Consider the following 22,114-nt stretch of genomic DNA (forward strand, 5'->3'; position numbering starts at 1 on the left):
GTTGAGTGGTCATGAAAGAGACTATATGACCCACAAAGCCTAGAAAGTTTACTGTTTGGCCCTTCACAGAAAAGAATTACTGATCCATGACTTATCAATCCTGTTCTTTTATAAATGAAGAAACAGATTTGGAGAGATGAAGTAACTTCGCAAAAATGTAGCTAGTTAAAATCCAATTATCCTGATACCTAAGTCACTGTTTTATCTGGTATACCATACTACCTCTTTTTATTTTTTATTTTTATTTTATTTTTAAGATTTATTCTAGAGAGAGAAAGTGAGAGTGCACAAGTGGGAGGGGCAGAGAGAGAGGGAGAGAGAATCTCAAGCAGACTCTGCTGAGCGTGGAGCCTGTCACTGAGCTCTGTCTCATAACCCCAAGATCACAACTTCAGCCAAAATCAAGAGTGGGACATTTAACTGACTGTGCCACCCAGGCACACCCCTATTTTTATTTCTTAAAGTTTTAATTTATTCATTGACGTCCTCTACACTGAACATGGGGCTTGAACTCATAACCACAAGATCAAGAGTCACATGCTCTTCCAGACTGAGCCAGCTAGGTGCCCCATACTACCTTTTTTTAAGTTCTATAAAATCAGTAATTGTATCTTATGGTCATTATATAAGGGACATTAAAGCATTACAAAATGTTTATGACCTAAAAGAATATTTAACCTAGCTAAAACAGGCACTGTAGCTATAATAACAGTAAATATTTAGTCATTTCCCTTTCATTCTTAGAATTTGAAGAACTTTTGGGAATATACTGTATATGACCCATTCCGTAAATTTCGGTGACCCACTTTAAACTTAGGTTTTCTTGTTTTCCTCCACAGATTTTTCTATAATAAATAAAGACTTTTGGAATCATTTCATTAATTGATTCCAAAACAGCAGTTGCTGTTGGAACCATCCTGTGGTTGGAAATCTACCACATATGCATCTTTATAAAATAGAGATCATAAGATCTTGTATCCAGTTTTCTTTCTCCTTACTTTTACATTATTCATGGAATTTTTTAACATTATTCATGGATTTTATTTTTTTAAAAGCATTGAGGTGCTATGATCTGATTTTAATTTGGGAATGATAACTGGCAGCAGTAGGAAGGATGCCCTGGTGAGAGAACAGGCTGTTTGGGAGGCTATACTCATAGCTGTGAGATGATGAGGCCTGGGACTAAAATGATATTGCTGGAGAAGCAGGGCCAACAGTATGAGAGGAACTGAGGAAATAGAATGTATGAAACTTTGTTGGGTAGAGTGGTATGGGAATTTTGAGTACCTGGGAGCTTTCACATTCAGTGGGGAGTCTTGATCTTCCAGGCTAGTTTGGGTTCTCCCATAATATCCAGCATTACTCTTTGCTATTGCCTTTACCACATTATTATTATTATCTGTTTTGTCCCAACTGGATGATTCAGGCTCATTAATGGTAGGAATTATGTCATGTCTTAATCATCTTTTTTTAGGGGAGACTTATCTTAGATAACCTTTTTGTGTATGCATTTTCTTTTAAAGGAAAATAGTAGAAATAGAGAGGTTAAGGTGTTCCGAAAAAAATTTTTTTTAAGATTTTATTTATTTATTTTACAGAGAGAGATCACAAGTAGACAGAGAGGCAGGAAGAGAGAGAGAGAGGGAAGCAGGCTCCCCGCTGAGCAGAGAGCCCGATGTGGGACTCGATTCCTGGACCCTGAAATCACGACCCGAGCCAAAGGCAGCAGCCCAACCCACTGAGCCACCCAGGCACCCCCGAAATTTCTTCACATTTAGAATCTGATTCTTTTGAAGCAATTTTTATCTCAGAGTCATTTGTGTTCTTTTTTTGTTTTGTTTTTTATTTTTTCTTACAACATAATCTCTTACTGCCCCTTAGTGGACAGATGATGCAGCCTTTAAATGTGTTTTGTCATCATTCTTCCAGTTTTGTCACCAGTCTTCCAATTTTGATGCAGGTATTTACTTACTTGATATTTTGTGATACACATTCTTTTTGCCTGTATCCTCATAGCAAAATATAACACCCTCATCTATTGTGGCTATCTAACTTTCTGAGTCTTCTGAAGTAGTGCTTCTCTTTGTGGTGAAAGACCAGTTTGTGACTGAAATTTTTATAAAAGACAACAAAGACTAATTACTAGAAAAATTAAAAGAAATGGATGCACAGAATATAAACTTCAATTTTTCAAAATATAGACTTCAAATTTTCAGATTCAAAGAGCATCAATTTATTCTGTCAAATATAAATTTCCTGTAAGAGTTTCTAAACACTCCATTTTTGTACTTACCTCATTGCAGACCTGTAAAAAAAAAAAAATTGTGGACCAACTCATTTTGAATAGCACTGCTATAAAGCACTTGTTGGGGCGCCTGGGTGGCTCAGTGGGTTAAAGCCTCTGCCTTTGGCTCAGGTCACAATCTCAGCGTCCTGGGATCAAGCCCTGCATTGGGCTCTCTGCTCAGCAGGGAGCCTGCTTGCCTTCCTCTTTCTCTGCCTGCCTCTGCCTACTTGTGATCTCTGTCTGTCAAATGAATAAATAAAATCTTTGAAAAAAAAAAAGCACTTGTTTGTTGCTTTTCATATTCCTCTTTGAATTAACATAACCTGGGGTATATAAGATGTGATGACTGACTGATTAAATGAATGTATTGTAAGACAAGTAGTATTTCCCCTTAACAGTGACAATATTTCTATTTTTTATTGCAATTTCTTGAAATGTGATTATAAAACCATATGATTTACATATACAGTATGTATATGTTTGTGTGTGTTGGTTTATGTACTTACCTTCTGAAAATGAAAGAAAGTTTCCACACTCCTAGGAGAAGACTAGCTCTTGTGTAGCCATGCTAACAGCAGTTTTAAAACTGATTTGAGTCATTTACTGAGTAAATAACAGTTCTATAGAATTGTTTTTAAGTCCGTGTCGTCAATCAACAACTACCTGCTTTAATGAACAGGATTTTGCAAGCCACCCAGTAAATGGTAGCCCTTCCGGTAACCATGTTTTGAAGCTGCTGAAAATCCAGTTTCCTCCTAAACCCAATATAAAATTAGCAGTCTACTGTACTAAGAGGGACTGTGCCTGACAAGCCTAGCTTTCTCTAAGTAAGTAATTATTTCTAGCTTCGTGTTTTTTGTTTCATTTCAGATATTGAATGGGAATTATCTTTTCATACATAGAAACAATTTACTGGTCAATTTATTTTTTGGTAGATATATAATTTTGATTCAAATAATTACCATTTTTTATCTTTAGATACACTCCTGTGATTTCTGTGACATTCTTAAACAAAACTAATAAGTAATAGAGTCACTACCTAAGAGAGAGTTCATACATGTTGTTCACATACTTAGGTGAAATTCAAATCTTCTTAAAATTTTTTTTATTTCTTAGAGGTGCCTAGGTGGTACAGTTGTTTAAGTGTCCCAACTCTTGGTTTTGGCTCGGTTTTGGCTTAGGTTGTGACCTCAGGGTTGTGGGACCAAGGCCTACATGGGGTTCCATGTTTTGTGTGGAGCCTGCTAAAGATTCTTTCTTCCTCTGCCCCTCCACTCTGCTAAAAGTAATAAATCTTTAAAAATAAAATAAATTTTTTTTACTACTTAATACTAGACTTCCCAGTGATTATGACTATAAATTATGTAATCCAGTTCAAACAAATGATTATGGTAGTGAAATGTTAATAGTTGGCCTTATTAATAAAGCAGATTCCAAAATAGAAATAGCTTACAAAGTATTCAATGCAGTGAAAATATTTATAGTCTCTGTAAATGACACTAGTATTTAACAGACTTTGTTAACAGTTGTATCTAATATATGGTAATGCTAAGAAAAACAGGTTTTAAATCACAGCACTAAATTGTTAGAAGTCATATATATCTTGACTAAGTAGGAACTATTGTAACTGTAATCCAGTTTGTCAAACAGCAGCTTTTCCTTTGGTTATTGGCACAGTGTATTTTCTTTTGGACTGCTTGATTCAAAATATAAAATCTCTATTCTTTGCTTTTGTAAATAGAAATGAAATAATGAGTATAGCCTGTCAGATACTGTATAGAATGTAATATTTTGTATCATCTTAAAATCTTCACCTAACTAAATCCTAGAAAGTACAGACTACAGTTATTTTAAAGAAGAATGAATCTAGACTTTCTAGAACAGGAGGTTGGGAAGATGACAGAGTAGGAGAATTCTGAACACCCCTCCCATGGACACATCAGGGTACAACTACATAAAGTGCAATTCCCTTTGAAAATGACCTGAGGACTAACAGAACAGCTCTTCCACAGCTTAAGACATTAAAGAAAAGATCACATTGAGAAGGGTAGGAAGGGCAGGGATATGGCTGGGAACCAAACCTCTGCACAGTGGAAGAGATATCACAAGGAGGTCCTCCTTGAGGAATGAAGAGATCAAGCCCCACACTGGGTACCCCACCCCCTGGAGATCTGTACTGAGAAACTGAGCCTCCATAATATCTGGCTTTGAAAATCAGCCTGGTGGTGGGTATTAAGGAGGGCACATATTGCATGGAGCACTGGGTGTGTTGCATAAACAATGACTCTTGGAACACTGAAAAAATAAAATTTTAAAAAAAGAAAGAAAATCAACAGGGCTTATCTGTAGATGATCTGGAGGGCTATAGGGAACAGAGACTCTCCTTTTAAAGGGCCAGCACCTATATGACTCTCTCTCAGACCCAGCACAGAGAAAGCAGTTTGAAAAATGCCTAGCATATATATGAAGAAGATTTATTGACTAATTTTAGTGAATATGCTGGAGAGGTTGAGAGGTGTAAGATGCGTAAGAACTTTCTCTGAGAGTAAAAGTGCTGGCAGGTATCATTTCCCCCTTCTCCTTCCCCCAAAGCAATTACTGCCCCCTCATACCCAGCAGGCAGCTCTTCCCAAGTGATTCCTGCCCACCAGCACTCCCCAAACAGTTGCAGCTAAGCCTCTAGTCATCTGTACCAGGGGCTAACCCCACCCACCAGCATGCCCATAGTAGCTGCAGCTAGGCCATTCAGCCAGCTGTACTAGGGGCCAGTCCTGCTCATCAGTGTGTCTGTGGTAGATGAGGCTGGTCAATGTACTCATCCAGGTGAGGGCCAGCCCACCCACCAGTGTACTTGCAGCAGTCATGGCCCAGTAACAATAGGAGGGCACATGCAGCCCACACAGGTGAAACCTCTGGAGTGCCTGCTTCTGGTGACCAGGGGTGGGATTGTTCTACTAGGCCATGTAAGAAGTCCTCCACACAAGTCCACTACTTTCAAGACAAGAAGACATATCTGATCCACTTGACACAGACAGACAATATGAGGGGTGAGAGGAATATGTTAAAAAAAAAAAAAAAAGAGAGAGAGAGAGAGAGAGAAACCTCAGAAAAAGAACTAAGTGAAACAGGTGAGCAATCTACCTGATACAGAATTCAAACTAATGGTCATAAACATGCTTGACAGATTTGAGAGAAGAGTAAATGAACTGAGCGAGGATTTCAACAGAGAATATAAGAAAGAATCAATCAAAGCTGAAGGGTATAATAACTGAAATAAAGAAGACGCTAGAGGAAATCAATAGCAAATTAGAAGATGCAGAAGAATGGGTCAGTGATGTGGAAGGTAGGGGAGTGGAAATCATCCAAGTTGAACAGCAAATAAATGAATGAATGAATGAATGAACGAATGTTCAGGGACCTCTGGAAAATATAATGCATACTGACGGTTGCTTTATAGGGGCTCCAGAAAGCAGAGAGAGAGAAAGTGGCAGAGAACTTATTTGTAGGAATGATTGCTGAAAACTTCTCCAACCTGAGGAAGGAAACAGGCATCCAGGTCCAGGAAGTACAAAGAACCCTAAACTTGATGAACCCAAAGAGGTCCACACCAAGACATATACTAATTAAAACATCGAAAGTTAAAAATAAAGAGAGTCTTAAAAGCAAGAGAAAAGCAACTAGGGAAACCTAAGGCCATCAGTTGATTTTTTTAGCAGAAACTTTTCAGGCCATAAGAGAGTAGCATGGTATATTCAAAGTGCCAAAAGAAAAAACCTATAACCAAGAATATGCTACCCAGCAAGATCATTCAGAACTGAAAGAGAATTAAAGAGTTTTCCAAACAAAATTTGGAATTCATTACCACTAAATTGGCCTTACAGGAAATTTTAAAGGGAATTTTTAAGTGGAAAAAGAGCCAAAACTAGAAATAAGAAAATCATGAAAAGAAAAGAATTCTACTAGTAAAGTCAAACATATAGTAAATATAGTAGTTCAGTCACTTATAAGTATAAAACATGGAAGGGGGAGAATAAAAGTATAGTTTTTATGGTTTTTTATGGTTTTAGAGTGACTGTCAACTTAAAATAGACCACTATATGCACAGGATGTTAAATATGAACTTCAAGGTAACCACGAATCAAAATCATATAATGGATACACTAAAGATAAAGGAATCCAGTCATACAATTGAAGAATGTCATCAAACCACAAGGGAAGGGGCGCCTGGGTGGCTCAGTGGGTTAAGCCGCTGCCTTCGGCTTAGGTCATGATCTCAGCATCCTGGGATCGAGCCTCGCATCGGGCTCTCTCCTCAGCAGAGAGCCTGCTTCCCCCTCTTTCTCTGCCTGCCTCTCTGCCTACTTGTGATCTTTCTCTCTGTCAAATAAATAAATAAAATCTTTTAAAAAAAAAATCACAAGGGAAGAAAGCAAGTGAAGAATTATAAAAACAACCAGAAAACAACAAAGAGTACATAATAAGTACAACAATAAGTACGTATCTATCAGTAGTCATTTTTTTTTCTTAAGATTTTATTTATTTATGAGAGTGCTCACGTGCAGATTGGGGAAGGAGCAGAGGGAGGGAGAGGGACAGGCAGACTCCATGCTGAGCACAGAGCCTAACATAGGGCTTGATCTTACGACCCCAAGATCATGACCTGAACTGAAACCAAGAGTTGGCTGCTCAACCTGCTGAGCCACCCATGCGCCCCTATCCATAGTTATTTTAAATGCAAATGAACTAAATGTTCCATAAAGTCATTGGGTGACTGAATAATGAGTCAAGACTGATCTGTTTGCTACAAGAGACTCATTTCAGACGTGAAGATGCATACAGACTGAATGTGAAGGGATGCAAAAAGATACTCCACGTAGGGGCATCTCTCAATCTCTCTCTCAAATCTTTTTTTTTCCTTAAGATTTATTTATTTATTTTAGATAGAGAGTCTGTAAGCAGGGGGAGGGGGAAGGGAAGAAGGCAAAAAGTAGACTTCCCACGAGTGCAGAGCCCCATGTGGGGCTCACAAGATTTGAATGCCTAACTGGCTGGGCCACCAAGGCACTCCTCAAATAAATTAATCTTAAAATATATATACACATATATATGTGTGTCTATGTATACACACACATATATATTCTGTGAAAATGGACGTAGGAAAGCTGGAGTAGCAATTCTTTTTTTTTTTTTTAGGAGTAGCAATTCTTATATCAAACAAAATAGACTTTAAAACAAAGACTGTAATGAGACAGAGAAGGATATTACATAATGATAAAATCAATCCAACAAGAAGATATAATAATTATGAATATCTATGTATCCAACATAGGATCACTTAAATATGTAAGGCAAATATTAACATACATAAAAGGAGAAGTTGACAGTATACAATAAGAGTAGGGAATTTTAAAACCCTACTTACATCAGGGGACAGATAATTTTCATTAGGAAACAGTGGTTTTGAACAACACATTAGACCAGATGGTCTTAATATATATACATACAACATTCCATCCAAAAAGGGCAGAGTACATTCTTTAAAAGTGCAAATGGAACATTTTCCAGGATAGATCATGTTAGGTTACAAAACAATTATCAATATACTTAAGAAGGTTGCAATCATCAAGCATCTTTTCTCACCATAATGGTATGAAACTAGAAATTAATTACAAAAAAAACCACTTGCAAAAACATAAACATGGATGCTGAACAACCTGCTACTAAACAACTAATGGGTCAATGAAGAAATAAAAAAGGGAATTAAAATATACCTGGAGACAAATGAAAATGGAAGCACAATGCAAATTCTCTGGTATGTGGTGAAGGCCTATTTCAAGAAACAAGAAAAGTCTCAAACAATGTGACCTTATACCTAAAGGAACTAGAAGAAGAACAAAGCCCAAAATTAGTAGAAAAAAAAAAAATAACAAAGATCAGAGCAGAAATAAATGAAATAGAGACTTTTTTTGTTGTTATTGTTTAGAGATTTTATATTTGACAGAGACAGCGAGAGAGGGTACAAACGGGGGGAAGTGGGAGAGGAAGAAGCAGATTTCCTGCTGAACAGGAAGCCTCATGGGGGGGTCAATCCCAGGACTCTGGGATCCTAACCTGAGCTGAAGGCAGACACTTAATGACTGAGCCACCCAGGGGCCCCTGAAATAGAGACCTTAAAAAATGGTAGAAATGATCAAAGAAACTAAGAACTGGTTCTTTGAAAACATAAAGAAAAAAGAGGGCTCGAGTATTTAAAATCAGAAATGAAGAAGAGGTTACAACCAACACCACAGAAGTACAAAGGACTATAATAGACTACTATGAAAACAAATTGGACAACTTGAAGAAATGGTAATTTCTAGAAGCACAATCTTCCAAGACTGGATTAGGAAGAAATAGAAATCTGAACAGACTGGTTACTAGTAACAAAATTGAATTGGTTATAAAACTCCCAATGAACAAAAGTCCAGGACCAGGTGGTTTCCCAAACACCTGAATTCTACCAAATGTTTGAAGAAGAATTAGTACCTGTTCTTATCAGATTATTCCAAAAACTAGAAGAGGAAGGAGTACTCCCAAATTTATTTTACCAAGACAGAGACTCCACAAAAAAAGAAATCATAGGCCAGTAACTCTGATGAACATAGATGCAAAAGTCCTCAATAAAATATTAGCAAACCAAATTCAACATTACATTAAAGGGATTGTTCACCACAATTAAGTGAGATTTTTTTCCAGGGATATAAGATTGGTTCAATATTCACTACTTAATCAATGTAATGTATCACATTAACAAGAGGAAAGATAAAAATCATATCAATAGATGCAGAAAGAGCACTTAACAAAATGCAATATTCGTTCATGATAAAAACTCCACAAGGTGGGTTTAGAGGGAACATATCTTAATATAATAAAGACCATATATGAAAAACAAGGAGAGGACCTGGATAGATGTTTGTCCAAAGAAGAAAGATGGCTAATGGGCACATAAAAAGATGCTCAATATTATTAGCTATCAGAAAAATGCAAATTAAAACTGGAATGCAGTATCACCTCATACCTGTCAGAATGGCTATTATCAAAAAGACAAGAAATAAGGGGCTCCTGGATGGTGCAGTTTGTTAAGTGTGTGACTCTAAGTTTTGGCTACGATTGTGATCTTAGCATTATGAGATTGAGCCCCAATTCGGGCTCCATACTGAGCACAGAGTCTTTTTGGGACTCTGTCCTTCTCTCTCTGCCCCCCCAACCCCATGTACACACATGTGCTCTCTCTCTAAAATAAATCTTAAAAAAAAAAAAAGGTTTTGCAAGGTTATGAAGAAAAGAGAAGTCTTATACACTGTTGGTAATATAAAGTGGTACAGCTACTATGAAAAACAGTATGGAGGTTCTGTAAAAAATGAAAAATGTAAATACCTATGGAGCACTATGTTTATTGCAGCATTATTTACAATAACCATGATATGGAAGCAGTCCTAGTGTCTATCAACAGCAAGTGAATAAAGATGTGGTATAAGTACAGTAGAATATTACTCAGCCATAATAAAGAATAAAATCTTGTGACCTAGAGGATATTATGTTAAGTAAATGGTAAGTAAAATCAATTAGGAAAAGACATATACCATATGATTTCATTTATTTTGGGAATCGAAAAAACAAATGAACAAACAAAAAACTAAAGAGACTCTTAAATACAGAGGACAAGATAGTGGTTGCCAGAGGTAAGGTTGGGAGCAGGGAATTGGTGAAATAGGTGAAGGAAATCAAGAGGTACAAATTTCCAGTTATAAAATAAATCACAAGAATGAAAAGTATAGTATAGGGCATATAGTCAATAATGTAATAACTTTGCGTGACATATGGTAACTACACTTACTGTGGTGAGCATTGCCTAATGTGTAGAACTATTGAATCACTATATTGTGCACCTATAATATGTATGCCAACTATACCTCGGTTAAAAAAAAAACAAAACAAAAGAAGAATGAGTCTAAGAGTACCATTGCGCCCTGTAGTAGGTACTGCCTCAGTGTCATTTGGAGTTCCTCTTTCTACTTAGTACCGTTCTGATTAATGTGTAGTGTAAAAGTCACTCTGCTGACAAAGACTTAAGCTATGAGAACAATGAGTATGAGTTAAAGCAATGTTGTATGTAATGGTATTATATATTGATAGTACATGCTAATATGTGATACGGATTATAAGTACAAAGAAATTAGAAAAAGGAGAATAGAGTGTCTTAACGTAGTTTCGTTATGCTTTTGCGGGAAGCTTTGTTTTTTGAAATTCATTGTAAGGCATGTTTAAATGTAAAAACACATTAGTTTCATTATGTATTCTCTGCACTGAACCAGTAAAACCTATCTGCTTCTGGTTGAAGTATTTTTTTTTTTTTTTCAGAATTTATTTTGTTGATTGATAATGACTTTGCTAGCACTTAAGAGGAACACCAAAAAAAATGGTCTCACTTCCTGTCTGCTTCAGTGTCAAAATACACTATGGTATGATAGAAACAGACCTGCATGTATCATCTTTTTTTCTTTTTTAAAACTTCTTAATATAGTGGGGGAGGGGGAGTAGTCTATTTTTTCCTCCTAAGGGTCAGAACCTCAGATACATTTTAAAAAATATTTTGGGTTAGATTGAGTTTTACTTTCACTTAATACAGTCTTTATGAGTCCCCAAATCTTCGGTAGAAGAGTGAAATGTCCGGGTAAATATTCTTTTCCCGATCTTGTCTTCCTATTTCATTTATATATGATAAATTTGTTTAAAAAGTTGAGGACAGACATTGCATTCTTTGAACAGACCATTTTAAGAGAATTTGGTATAGAAATTTTTGAGCTGTTGTGTCTTGCCCATATCTGATATCAATGTAAAAATATCTTGATAAAGATGAATATTAATGCCCTTTTCATAGAACAATCCTCTGACGAAGGAAATGGTTTTGAGACAACAGTAATAAGTAAAGCCTTTCACTAAACAAACTATGTTGGTTTGATATAAGGGAAAATGTGTATGATAGTTTTGAATTGTATGTATGTAAACAGTGAAATTTAGAAGTAACATATTAGTAATGCTTGCCATCCTAATACTTAGACTCTTAAGGCACAAAATATGGTATGATGAAAGTTCTGGATGAAAGAAGACTCAATAGCTTAACCAATAATGAAGAAATTGACTCAGTTCTTTTATATTGGGGGAAAAATATACAGCCCACAAAATTCATATTGACTTAATCACTTATGGCCCAGGCTCATGTGGGCAAGATACATAGATATTATTAAGATACATTTCTCTGAGATTTAACACTGTATTAAGTAGACAAGTCTAGAATACAAAAGGAATGAAATTAGAGAAATACATTGTACTATGTGGGTTCATAGAAAGGTGATCACACCCCACTGGGAGAATTTAGAGAAGGCTTCATGCAATTCAGAAATGTTTAAGTTGGGCCTATACATTATTCCCTCGGAAGAAATAGCTTGAATAAAAAAATTTTAAAAAAAGAAATAGCTTGAGTACTTGCACATATATTTGAGAAAAATGGAATAGTGATGTCTGACTTAATAGAAAAAGAATGGGCTTAATCAGAGCTGAATTGAAATCCTAGCTCCCATGTTCCACTATGTTGCTTTGGGCAAGTCCGGGATGTTTAGGCCATCTATAATGTATTCAGGATGCTTAAATGAGAAAGTTTATATAAGATTTCTGACAAAATACGTGACACATAATGGTTTAGTAAGTAGCCTTTCCCCTTCTTTCCCCTACTTTATGTCAAAATTAATGGAGGGAAAGACTAGAAGATAAGTTGGAATCAGAACAATGAATGCCAGGATGAGCAGTTTAAACTACATACATCAGTTTGAAATTGACACTGAAAGCTAGATAAGTCTGGCACATTGCCCATAATAGATGTTTAGGGATTATAGGGGCATGGTGATTGGTTAATGGGGTCTATTAAAACCCAGGCAAGGTTTGTACATTTCAGAGTAGGGTAGTCCCCCCCCCCTCCTTTATCCATGGCTTCATTTCCTGCCATTTCAGTTTTGTGAGGTCACCTGCTGTTCAGAAGCAGATGATCCTGCTGACATATCATCAGGTTAGTTGTAGCCTAACAGTATATTGTAATGCCTGTGTCATGTATCTCACTTCATCTTGTGTAGGCATTCTGTCATCTCACATCAAAGAACTGTGGGTATAGTACAATAAGATACTTTGAGAGACACATTCACATAACTTTTATTACCATATATTGTTATAATTGTTTTATATTTGTTGTTGTTACTCTTTTACTGTGTCTAACAGACGTTAAACTTCATCATAGGTGTATATGTATGTTCATCAAAGATATTGGCCTATAGTTTTCTTTTTCTTGTAGTGTCTCTTTTTTTGGTGTCAGGACAATGCTGGCCATTTAGAATAAATTTGAAAGCTTTCCTTCCTCTCCTATGTTTTGGAATAGTTTGAGAAGAATAGGTACTAATTCTTCTTTAAATATTCGGTAGAAAACAGCTCTGAAACCATCTGGTCCCGGACTTTGTATTTTGGGGAGCTTTTTGATTACTGATTTAATTTGATTGCCAGTAGTCAGTCTATGCAAATTTTATAATACTCCCTGATTCAACTTTGCAAGGTATGTTTCTAGGAATTTATCCATTTCTTATAGGTTGTTTCTTGTAGGTTGTTCTTGTTTATTGGCATATAATTTTCCTAATACTCTCTTACAATCCTTTGAACGTCTGTGGTATTAATTATTTTTTTCCTTCATTTCTGATTTTACTTGCTTCTTCTTTTTTCTTTTTTGGTAAGTCTGGCTAAGGGTTTATAAATTTTACTGATCTTTTCAAAGAACCAACTGCTGGTTTTATTGATTTTGGGGGGTGGGCTTCTATTTCATTTCTGCTCTAATCATTATTATTTCCTTCCTTCTATGGTTTTGGGCTTTGTTCTTCTTTTTCTAGTTCCTTTAGGTGAAAGGTTAGGTTTTTTATTGTGATTTTTCTTGCTTCTTGAGGTTAACCTATACAGGTATAATCTTCCTTCTTAGAACAGTTTTTGTTGCATCCCAAAGATTTTGGACTATTGTGTTTTTATTTTCATTTGCCTTTGTTTTGTTTTGCTTTGCTTATTTAATAGCCAATAACAAAATTGTGCAGAGAATGCCTATACAAAACAACACAGGTAGAGGCTCAGAGACTGTGGTGTTCTCTCATACGAGGCTGAAGATTTGTCTCTGGTATGTAGAATTTAGGCTGCAGTTTTTGTTTTTGGATGGACCACTGGGTGTGTGATGTGGTCCATACTTTTAACGAGATATGATAGAAGAATGGTCACTTGGCCTAGGTAGTAGAAGGTGAAGTGTTTGGTTTCATGTGCTGCATAACTACTGAAATTTCTCCCCCCAATGCTGTGCAAAGTGGGATTTACTTCTTGTTGAACTCCTTAATGTGGGTTGTAGTGTCCTTCCCTATATTCAGTGTCTGAGCAGCACAGTCCACTGAGTCCTGTTGCATTTCCTCTGACATCCTGGCAGTTTTGATTACACACTTTCAGTAAGCACATAGTTATGGAGGAGCAGGGGTAGTGGACTGCTAGTGGCCTCCTGGGGGAGAGGCTGGTGACACTCACAATTGGTGGGAGCTACCATACTGTTGAAGCCATGGCATCTAAGGAGCTCTATGCCTGCTGCTGCTGTCTAGTCTGTCTCTATGTATTTTGTGATTTCCTCTTTGATTTCCAGATAAGCCCATTCATTATTCCACTGTTTTGGTATGGAATGTTCTGAATACATCTGAATGTTTGGGGATGGAATGTTCTGAATACATCTGTCTGATCCAGTGTGTCATTCAGAGCTGCTGTTGCCTTGTTGATTTTCTGTCTGGATGATCTATCCATTAATATAAGTAAGGGTGTTTGAGTCCCCTACTATTAATATGTTACTGAAATTCTTTATGTCTGTTAATAGTTTATGTATTTAAATGATTTCATGTTGGATGCATAAATATAATTATTACATCCTCTTGTTGTTTTGTAGCTGTTTATCATTATGTAGTTTCCTTTGTCTCTTGTCACATGTGGTCTTTGTTTTAAAGTTTATTTTGTTCAATATAAATATTGCTACCCACCTTTGTTTTCATTTTTAAAAATCTTAAAATTAAATTCAATTTAATTAACATAGATATTATTAATTTCAGAGGTAGAATTTAGAGATTCATCAGTTGCATATAACAAACACCCAATGCTCATTCCATTAAGTACCCTCCTTAATACCCATCACCCAGTTACCCTAGCCCCTAACCCACCTCCCCTCCAGCAACCCTTAGTTTGTTTCCTGAGATTAAGAGTCTCATATGGTTTGTCTCCCTCTCTGGTTTTGTCTTATTTCATTTTTCCTTCTCTTCCCCTATGATCCTCTGCCTTATTTCTTAAATTCCACATATCAGTGAGATCATCTGATAATTGTCTTTCTCTGATTAACTTATTTTGCTTCGCATAATACCCTCTAGTTCCATCCATATCATTGCAAATGGCAAGATTTCATTCCTTTTGATGACTGTGTAATATTCCGTGTGTGTGTGTATGTGTGTGTGTGTGTGTGTGTGTGTGTATACACATCACATCTTTATCCATTCATCTGTTGATGGACATCTGGGCTCTTCCCATCTTTTGGCTATTGTGGACATTCCCAGCTCTGTAAAAACAGAAAGTAAAAACTTCCGTTTGTATGATAAATGTTTTTTCATCCCTTCACTTTGTCTTAGTGTGTCTTTAGATCTGAAGTGAGTGTTTTGTAGGCAGTGTATTGATGGATCTTGCTTTTCTATCCATTCAGTCACCCTGTGTCTTTTGATCACAGCATTTAGTTCATTTATATGCAAGGTAATTATTGATAAATATGGACTTATTGCCATTTTGTTACTTTATGTGGTTGTTTTTGTAGTTCTTTTCTGTTCCTTCCCTTGCTTCCTTTCCTTGTGGTTTGAAGGCTTTCTTTAGCGATATGCTTGAGAGTTCCTTTTTGTTTATTTTTTGCATATCAATGACAGGTTTTTGATTTGTGGTTACCGTTAAGTTCACATGTAACATTTTATGCATATACCAGTCTATATGAAGTTGATGGTTGCTTAGTTTGAACCCATTCTAAAAGCACTAAATCTTTATTCTCCACATTTTATGTGGATGATGTAATACTTTACATCGTTTTGTGAATTCCTTGACTGACTTTTATAGAAATAATTGATTTTACTACTTTTGTGCTTTAATCTCTGTACTGGTTTTATAACTGATTAATCTAGTACTTTCATTATGTTTGTATTTACTTGTGAAATTTTTTCCTTCCCTGGTTTTCTTGTTCTTGATTAGAGTGTTTCCTTTTCACTCAAAGAATTCACTTTAACTTTTGTTGGTTTGGGAAACTCTTTATCTCTCTTCTGTTCTGAATGATAGCCTTGCTGGGTAGAGTATTCTTGGTTGCAGGTTTTTTTTTCTTTTCAGCACTTTCAGTGGCATGACATATCATGCCACTCCCTTTTGGCCTGCAGTGTTCTGCTGAAAACTCAGCTGACAGCTCTATGGGGTTTCGCTTGTATACAAGTAATTGTTTTCTCTTGCTGATTTTTTTTTTTTAAGGTTTTATTTATTTATTTGACAGAGAGAAAGATCACAAGTAGGCAGAGAAGCAGGCAGAGAGCGAAGGGGAAGCAGGCTCCCTGCTGAGCAGAGAGCCTGATGCGGGGCTCGATCCCAGGACCCTGAGATCATGACCTGAGCTGAAGGCAAAGGCTTAACTCACTAAGCCACCCAGGCGCCCCCTTGCTGTTTTTAAAATTCTTTTTCACTACTTTTTGTCACTTTGTTATGTGTTGTGGTATAGGCCTTGCTGGGGGTGATTTTTTAGGGAGTTTTCTTTACCTCCCAGATGTGGATGTCTCTCTCTTTCCCTAGATTTGGGAAGTTTTCAGCTATTCTTTATTCAAATAAGTTTTCTTTTCCCTTTTCTCTCTCTTCTTCTGGGATCATTATAATTTAGGTGTTGTTATACTTGACAATGTCAGTCAGTTCTCATAGCCTATTTAATTTTTATTACTCTCTTTTATTTTGTTCAGCTTGGTTGCTTTCCATTACTCTTTCAGTTTGCTTATCCATCTTCTGCCTTTTCTAGTCTGGTATTGACTCCCTCTAGTATGTACAATTTTAATTTCAGATATTGAGTTCATCTCTGATTGGTTCTTTTTATCTTTTCTTTTTTTTTCTTTTTATCTTTTCTATCTCTTTGGTGACAGTCTCACTTCTCAGTGTTTTCTCAAGTTTTATAAGTATCTTTATGACCATTACTTTGAATCAATTATAGGTGTGTTGTTCATCTTCATAATTTCATTTAGCTCTTTTGTTGTGATTTGTCCAGTTCTTTCATTTGGGACATATTCCTCTGTCTCCTCATTTTATCTAACTCTGTGTGTTTGTTTCCCTGTATTGGGAAAGTCAGTTACATCTCCTGTTCTTGAAAGTATAGCTTTATGAAGAAGCGGTCTGGTGGTGTCCTGTAGTACAGCATACCCTGTTCACCAGAACCAGGCACTTCAGGGGTATCTCCTATGCATGTTACATGCACCATCCTATGGATGTTGTGGCTGAGCTGTGTTTGTCTTAAGCTCAGTTGGTTGGAATGGCCCAGTTTATCTGCTGTTTGCAGGGTTTTGGTCCCTGTGCTGTTAAGTGGCTAGTCTGGGGCCACTGTGGACTTGTAGTTGGGTGATGTTAGTAGGTCAGACCAGATACCTGCCCTCAGCTTGTGTGCTGAAGCTGTGGTAACATTGAACTTCCGGACACTTTCCCTTCATCTTTCCCTGAGAGGCTTTTGTTGGTTGGCAGGCCTGCAATCAGACCAGATGCCTGCCCCCAGTAAGTCTTCTGAGGCTGCAATTGCACTGGTGTGTGTTGTTATCTGCCCCTCTCCCCAGCGCAGGAGTCACTTTGGAGTGGTGCTGTTCCCCACTTGGGCTGTTTATAGGATGTTTTGCAGCAGGAGCTCCTTTGGAGGGATGTTTGCTGAGTGGGACAGTGTTGGATGGGGGAGATCCTCAGGAGAATGCAGGGTCAGGACATGTTGTGTTAGCATGCTAGATGGAGTGTATTCCCAGAAGTGTCCAGCAGTCTAAGCCTGGGGGTGGGAGGAGAAATGGTACCTACCAACTCTTTCATTCTTGAAGAAGTCTCTTTAAGATCCCTGCCTCTCTAGTGTATGTTCTGAGATTAAAGGACTTTTCTTCCTGTATACCCCAGGTGCTTTTGAAACTGTTGCTTTTATGCTGGGTGTTTCAGGGCAAGGACTCAGTTTCCTATCACCTTCTGGCTCTCCCAGCGCCAGGCCTTGCTAATTTTAAGTATTTCGAGTTAAGCCCTGGTGACTGTAAAAACTCACGAAGTTAATCCTTACTGGTTTTCAAAGCCAAATGTGGGGATTTGTTTTTCCAGTGCCAGTCTTGATGTGGGGTCTGCCCTTCTCCCTTCTCTGTGCTTGTGGAAATCCTCTCATCTGTGGTTAGTCTTGCCAGTTTCCTCCTTAACACTGCTTTCACAGTGGCTACTATCAGTTTGGTGTCTTGTGTTTTTGTTTTCATTTGCTAGGTATTTTCTTTTTTTTCCCTACTATTATTATTAACATGTATTATTTGTTTCAGGGGTACAGGTCTGTGATTCATCAGTCTTATGCAATTCACAGCACTCACCCATAGCACATATCCTCCCCAGTGTCCATCACCCAGCCACCCCAAACCTTCCACCTGCCTCCACTCCAGCAACCCTCAGTTTGAGGGTTAACCCTTAACTGATTAACCCTCAGTTAATCTTTCCTAAGATTAAGAGTCTCGTATGATTTGTCTCCCTCTCTGGTTTCATCTTGTTTGATTTTTTCCTCTCATCCCCTATGATCCTCTGCCTTGTTTTCTCAAATTCCACATATCAGTGAAATCATCTGATAATTGTCTTTCTCTGATTGACTTGTTTTTTTGTTTTTTTTTAAATATTTTTAATTTTTTAAATTTCTTTTCAGTGTACCAGAATTCACCCAGTGCTCCATCCAACACGTGCCCTCCACAATACCCACCACCAGGCTCACCCAACCTCCTACCCTCTGCCCCTTTTGTTTTTCAGAGTCCATAGTCTCTCATGGTTTGTCCTCCCCTCCAATTTCCCCAAACTCCCTTCTCCCCATGTCCTCCGTGTTATTTCTTATGCTCCACAAATAAGTGAAACCATATGATAAATGATTCTCTTTGCTTGACTTATTTCACTCAGCATACTCTCTTCCAGTCCCATCCATGTTGCTACAAAAGTTGGGTATTCATCCTTTCCGATGAAGGCATAATACTCCATAGTGTATATGGACCACATCTACCTTATCCATTCGTCCACTGAAGGGCATCTTGGTTCTTTCCACAGTTTGGTGACTGTGGCCATTGCTGTTATGAACATTGGGGTACAGATGGCCCTTCTTTTCATTACTCTGATTGACTTGTTTTGCTTAGCATAATACCTTCTGGTTCCATCCACATCATTGCAAGTGGCAAGAGTCCATTTTTGGTGGCTGCATAATATTCCATTGTGCATGCGTGTGTGCGTGTGTGTGTGTATACACACCACATCTTTATCCATTCATCTGTTGATGAGTAGCTAGGCTCTTTCCATAATTTGGCTATTATGGACATTACTGCTATAAACATTGGGGTGCACATGCCTCTTCAGATGTATCTTTGGAGTAAATACCCAGTAGTGCAATTGCTGGGTCATAGGGTAGCTTGATTTTCAACTTTTTGAGAAACCTTCATACTTTTTCCAGAGTGTCTGCACGAGCTTGCATTCCCACCAACAGTGTAGGAGGGTTCCCCTTTCTCTGAATCCTTGCCAACATCTCTCACTTCCTGGCTTGTTACCATTAGCCATTCTGACTGGTGTGAGGTGGTATCTCATTGTGGTTTTGATTTGTATTTCCCTGACTCCAAGTGATGTTGAGCACTTTTTCATGCGTCTGTTGGCCATCTGGATATCTTCTTTGCAGAAATGTCTGTTCATGTCTTCTGCCCATTCCTTGATTGGATTATTTGTTCTTTGGGTGTTGAGTTTGATAAGTTCTTTATAGATTTTGTATTCTAGCCTTTTATTTGATATGTCATTTGCACATATCTTCTCCCATCCTGTCAGTTGTCTTTTGGTTTTGTTGACTGTTTCCTTTGCTGTGCAAAAGCTTTTTATCTTGATGCAGCCCCAGTAATTCATTTTTGCCCTTGCTTCCTTTGCCTTTGGTGCTGTGTTTAGGAAAAATTTGCTGCAGCCAAGGTTGAAGAGGTTGTTGCCTGTTTTCTCCTCAAGGATTTTGATGGATTCCTGTCTCACATTGAGGTCCTTCATCTGTTTTGAGTCTATTTTTGTGTATGGTGTAAGGAAACGGTCCAGTTTCATTCTTTGGCATGTGGCTGTCCAATTTTTGCTAAGTATTTTCCTCTTTTCCCTTGGGATTTCTTCTTTGAGTCATTGGTTGTTTAAAATGTAATAATTTTTCCAGTCCCCCAATTTTCTATTTCTCTTTTGTCACTGATCTCTAAATCCATTCTGTTGTATTAGAGAAGATACTCGGTTTGCTGTTTATCTTTTTAAATCTATGAGACTTAATTTGTGGCCTAACAGTGGTCTGTTCTGAAAATGTCCCATATACACTAGAGAAGGATGTGTATTGTGTTGTTGGGTAAAGTGTTTTTATGTCTTAGACCTAGTGGGTTTATTGTATTGTATTGTTCTCTATTTCTTCTGTCTGGTTGTTCTTTCCATTATTGTGACTGGAGTACTAGAATCTCCAGTTATTATTCAGGAACTATTTATTTGTCACTTCATTTCTATTTAGTTTCTGCTTCATGTATTTTCATGGTTTGTCATTATATGCACAAATCTTTGTAATTACTATATCTTCTTGTTATATTGATCTTTTGTTAATATATATTTTTTTCTTGTAATATTTTTTGTCTTGAAGTTTATTTTATCTGGTATTAGCATAGCTTTATTTGCTCTATTTTGGTTACTATTTGCGTGGAATATTTTTCTCAGTCCTTTCCTTTTTAACTTGCTTGTGTCTTTGGACACAACTAATAATTATTAAATTTCTACTTGAAATTTTTTATTTTTTATTTATTTTAAAGTGTTCTCTTCCCATAAGTTGTATAGGAAACAAGATTTGGTGTTGCAAATGAAAGTTACACTAATACCAGCTTTTACATTAATAAATGCTTTTTCTTCTTTACATGTATTAGTCTCTTAAATCTGTAGAAAACAAAATGTGGTTACAAATCATTACTACAGTAATACTAGCTTTTGTAATTATCCATGTGTTTACTTTTTCTGAACTCTTTATTTTTCCATATGGCTTTGAGTTACTGTTTAGCATTCTTTCATTTAACCCTGCAGGACTCTCTTGAATATTTCTTTTTTTTTTTTAATTTAAAGATTTTATTTATTTATTTGATAGACAGAGATCACAAGTAGGCAGAGAGGCAAGCAGAGAGAGAAAGGAGGAAACTGGCTCCCTGCTGACCAGAGAGCCCAATGCGGGGCTCGATCCCAGGACCCGGGGATCATGACCCGAGCTGAAGGCAGAGGCTTTAACCCACTGAGCAACTCAGGCGCCCCTCTCTTGAATATTTCTTACAGGCTAGGTCTAATGGGTCACAAACTCTCCCAGCTTTTGTTTATCTTGGAATGTCTTAATTCCTTCCTCACTTTAGGAGACCATTACTGCCAGATATAATATTTTGACAGTTTTTGGCTTTTACTGCCTTGAACATATCTGCCCACCCTCTCAGGCTTCTGAAGTTTCTGATAAAAAATCTGCTCCTTCTCTTATAGAGGAATCCTGTATCTGATTCACTTTTCTCCTGTTGTGTTCTTTTAATCTTCGGCTTTTAGAAGTTTGATTATAATGTCTTTGTGTGTCTTCTTCGAGTTCCTCTTATGTAGAAGTTCTTGAATGTTCATATTCATGTTTTGCATCAAATTTGGGACGTTTTCAGTCATTATTTTTTAAAAATATTCCCTCTTCCCCTTTATCTTCTTCTTACTCTTCTAGGATTCCCACAATGTGTATGTTGGTCTTTGTGATATTCCACACAGGAATATCACACAGGTTCTGCTCATCTTGCTTCATTTTTTTCTGGAGGGCTGATAATTTCCATTGTGTTGTCTTCAAGGTTGGTAATTCTTTCTTCTGCTGTTCAAATCTGTCCTGAGTCCCTCTAGTGAATTTGTCATTTCAGTTAATTTACTTTTCAGTTTCGGAAACTCTTTTTGGTCTCTGTTTAGTTTTATGTTTCTTTGTTTGATGGTATTGGTTGTTTTCCTGACTCCATATCTTCCTTTAGTGCTTTGAGCATCTTTGAAAGAGTTGTTTTAAAATTTTCATTTAGTATAAATCTCGTTAGTTCCTTTTTAGGACAGTTTGTTGTTTGTCTGCCTGCCACCCCACCCCCCAATGTGTTCCATCATATGTTTTGTGATTTTTTTGTTGTACACTGGACATTTGAATCTAATAATGTAATTCTGGAAATCAGTGTCCAGATTTAACCCAATTCTTTAAGGTCTGCTATTTTTTTGTTACTTTCCCCTCCTCTTTTTGATTATTGTAGGCCATCTGTGTGCTGAAGACCAACCTGAGATATAATTTAAGGTCTTCTTAGGTCTTTTCTGAGCATTTTCCTTGGCATGCATTGTCACTTTCTAATTTTCCTTGTACCAAAACTGAAACAAAAAATTGAGTGGAAAGGAAGGACACAAACCTTTTAA

General features: G+C 37.1%; 1 protein-coding gene across 2 annotated transcripts in view; it reads left to right on the top strand.

Moving 5' to 3' along the window:
• Window positions 1–22,114, top strand: part of KLHL8 (kelch like family member 8) — a 57,253-nt gene that overhangs the window by 7,427 nt on the left and 27,712 nt on the right. The window contains exon 2 of one of the 2 annotated variants that reach the window (XM_044224567.1): window positions 10,688–10,788. The exons of the other annotated variant lie outside the window; for it this stretch is intronic. The gene's annotated coding sequence lies outside the window, so the exon portion shown is untranslated. The remainder of the gene's footprint in view (window positions 1–10,687; window positions 10,789–22,114) is intronic. 2 annotated transcript variants of the gene reach the window in all.

The sequence above is a fragment of the Neovison vison genome, chromosome 11 (genome assembly GCF_020171115.1).
Source record: "Neovison vison isolate M4711 chromosome 11, ASM_NN_V1, whole genome shotgun sequence".
Taxonomy (NCBI): domain Eukaryota; kingdom Metazoa; phylum Chordata; class Mammalia; order Carnivora; family Mustelidae; genus Neogale; species Neogale vison.